Raw genomic sequence first — 3663 nt, 5'->3', positions numbered from 1 at the left:
CGGCGGGGCCGGCGCGGCCGCGCATCCGCCGCGGCGCGGCCGCGGGGGCCCCTGCGCGCTCCCTGCGCGCTCCCTGCGCGCCGCCGCGGGGCGCGGCTGAGGCCCCGCGCGCTCGCGACACCCGCCGCGGGCGGCGCTGCGCCCGGGGCTGCCCGCGGCCGCTCGGCAGAAGTTCGGGTCCCGCTGGAAGCGCTGCCCGGCGGCGGCGGCCGCGGGAGACCCCGCGCCGCCCCCTCAGCCCCCGGCCGAGACCGAGTTCATCCTTTGGCTTGGCAGCTGCCTGCCCAAAGCCGCAAACGCAGAGAGAATAAAAACCCGGGGCCGTCGCTGCCAGTTTGCTCCCTGGCAGTCCAGAAGCTGTGATTTGCTTGCTTTAAACTCGGCATCTGTCATTTGCTGGCTCCAAATACAAAAGCTGCCCCTTCTCCCACGCATCGGGATTTTTTTGTGAACCCCCCTCCCCGGGTGCCCCCGCGTTTGCCCCTGCCAAACCTTCAGGTCGCTCTGCGGCCCGCGCTGGTGTCTCGGGCCGCGTCCCGCAGGCCCCGCGGCGGCTCCCGACCGGCCCCCGCAGCCCCGCGGCCGCCCCCGCCCGTCCCGGCAGCGCCCGCCGGCGCCGGCCGAGGGGACGCGGCTTCTCCGGCGCGACCCCCACGCCAGGCGCGGCAGATCCAGGCCCGCGAACCGCCGTCCCTCCCTCCCTGACCGGCAGAAATCAGAAAGCAAACTGGGATTTAGCAGGAAATTATTCGTTCTGCTTTAGCGTTCTCAAGCGGAGCTGGCACCACGCAAGAGATCAGGCAGCTCTCTGGGCACAAAAAGGAGTTTTCCCTTCAGATTTGGGGCTCATTGGTTGGTGGCTTCTTAATTTCGCCTCTTTGAGAGGAACTGCGGGACTTGGCCGGTAAAACGGGTGCAGCGTTTGGTAAGCCAGGCGCCTGGCACCCTCTCCTGGTGCGCGGCGAGAGTGCTGCCCGCCTGGGCGGCGTTTCATGGCTGAGCTCATGGGCAAAGCTGCTGGATAAAATGCTACGGTCTCAGATTTGGTGCGTCTCCTTCTTGCGCTTAGGTTTGTGTTGTGCACGCTTTTTCTCCTACAACCTCCAGAAAAGCCATTTGAAGGGCCAAAACACCTTCGAGGCTTGGCTTCTCCCGGGCTCCCCGGCTTGCAGCGATACCTGACCGCCACCACGTAGCGTGTCACTTCTCATACTCCTTGAGGCAGTTAGGAAAACAAAATGGAAATAAAAAGCATAAATGGAAAAAGAGATAGGTCACAGTTTTAAACCAGATCTTTTTTCCCCCATTTGGCATAAAATTCAGGTATTTATGACACCGTAAGTGACTCAGAACTCACACCATGAACGGGAGCAGGTCCTCTGCGGCGAGGAGGCTCCCGCAACACCGGCCTCACCGCAGGGGCAAGAAGGATCCGGGTCAGCTGGACCGAGATTTGCACCGAGCTCTGCGTGCGCCCGCAGCCGCTTGCTTTCCTGTAGACACAGAAGGAAAAGACTCGGGCCGGAGCGGTGCGAGAGCATCGCTGCCGCACCGGCATCGGCCGCTCGGCTCCACTTGGCAGCGTCCCCGGCGCCCGGCTGAGCCCGGTGTGTGTCCCGTAGCTCTCCTGCTGCGTTCTCCCTCTCCGTTAATCCTGGGGTTCTTCGTGACTGACATTTTTATTGCTTACTTTTCAAGTTGGACTAAGATGTTTGATTATTGTTGTTGCATTAGTCGTCTGTAATGTTTTTAATGATGATAATGGCAATGTTTAGAATATATAATTTTTAAGTGGCAGCGTGTTTCTGTAAAGCTGTCTTTGACTCCTAATGTATTTTGGATATTATTGCCCTGATTTCAGAAAATGGTACCTGCTCTTAAGCCCCATATTCAGATTTTTTTATTATTATTTAATTTCCAAAGTAGTTAGCAGTCTACTCATGAGATAGGATTCTAACACCATGTAAAAACATGTAAATGAATGAATAGACTGTCCTTGTCTCAAAGAACTGGAAATGGCCTGTATCATCATTTGTTATACTTGTGTTTTTCTGAATACTGTAATTGAACAGAGAAGTTCACTTTGGTTAATTAGCTGAGTCAAAGATGCCAAGCTGTCCAAAAGCCTTCTGAGTTCTTAATTCTGCCCAAACAGCACATCTCATTTAGATCTTTTCAAATACTAAAGTTTGTTTATTTTTCTTGCTACGGAGAGATGGCAAAATCACCAGGCAATGAGGAACTAGGGAGACTTCATTTTTCTTTGTATATTTTAATTTGGGGGAGGCTTCCCCCAGCTTCTTTGATGTTGGCCAGCCTATGTCCTGAAGCCATATTTCAACTGACTGCTCAGTTAATTAAACTGTCATGTTCTGTTAAAAGCTCCAGAACCTGCTGCTTTTCATGCTTCCTTCCAGTTTAGCCCTCCGGGGTCTGGGCTGACTCATGTACTGCAGATTGGAGCTTCAGCCCTTCTGCACGTTCCCAACACAGGGAGAAAATTTCAGCCCAGGAAACGTGATTCAGGCCAAACATGCTTGTAGCTTGAGATGTTGTCAATTATCTAGGACCTGACGCAGACGTAATTGAATCATCACAAAGACCTTGATGGGTTTTGGATGAGTTTTTTGGAAAAGGAGCTACTGCTTGAAAATTAATTGAAAATGGAAGTTTTTCCTCATCTGGTGCAATGGGTAAGCCCACACTATACCTGCACCAAAACCACACCTCCAGCTGGCCGGGTTTCTGGCAGCAGCACTTCATTTATGGTAGCAAGTGTCATGCTGCAGTTGGTAGTGCCATCTCCAGAGATTGGGTGTCCCACTACAGAAAGGTCCAGTTGGACTGAAGCTTGAAGACTCATCTTCTGGCTTCTTTTATTATGGCTATAGAAAAAGATCAGTGTGTAAGGTCAGAAAGAGGACCCAGAACCCAGACTTCCATGGGAATTTTACCCTGGATTGCAATGTTGTCAGCACATCAGGTCATGATTTTTTAATATAGCGCATCCTACTTCAAGCCCAACATGTAAATTGAAGGGCAAATGGATATACTATCATCTCATTAATTTACCTGCTCCTAATCATGGTATTCAAGAACTTAACAGAGTGTAATTAAATATAAAATCTCCACCATTTGGGGCTTTGCAGGCACAAAATGATGGCTTTATAATATGGATTATGTTTTACTGAGGATACCTGTGAGCTGTACAATACCATAAATCTGCAGAAAGAAACTGGGTGAAAATTAAGCTTTAGCGATAACGGTGAAAGCTTTATCAGTCATTTAAATGGGTTCCCAATTTCGTGCAACATTTGTGTCTCTAAGTGTGTTGTACAAGCCCGGGTCCCAAATCTACAGCTAGATCTGTAAAACTAAACCTTTAACTACATAAAATCACATAGAAATTAAGAGAAAAGTGTGTGTCGTATACTGGAGAATCAGAGTGCTTGTATTAGGGTTCTCTTTATGATGTAGGTTATTACACATGTTCATAGATGGCTGGGTGTAAGCTTTTTTTTTTTTCCTTGATAGACAGTGTTAATTTAGTAGCCCCTAACTGATTCATCTCATTCCTTTAAATTTACTCACTTTCGAATAATTTAGTCCATTGCTAACTTATCATGTGCCGATTAAATCATTTAATTCATTATGCAGAAAAGA

The sequence above is a fragment of the Rhea pennata genome, chromosome 20, assembly GCF_028389875.1.
Source record: "Rhea pennata isolate bPtePen1 chromosome 20, bPtePen1.pri, whole genome shotgun sequence".
In the NCBI taxonomy this organism is placed as follows: Eukaryota; Metazoa; Chordata; class Aves; order Rheiformes; family Rheidae; genus Rhea; species Rhea pennata.
The sequence above is the reverse complement of the archived record's forward strand: the minus strand, read 5'-3'. Positions refer to the sequence as shown.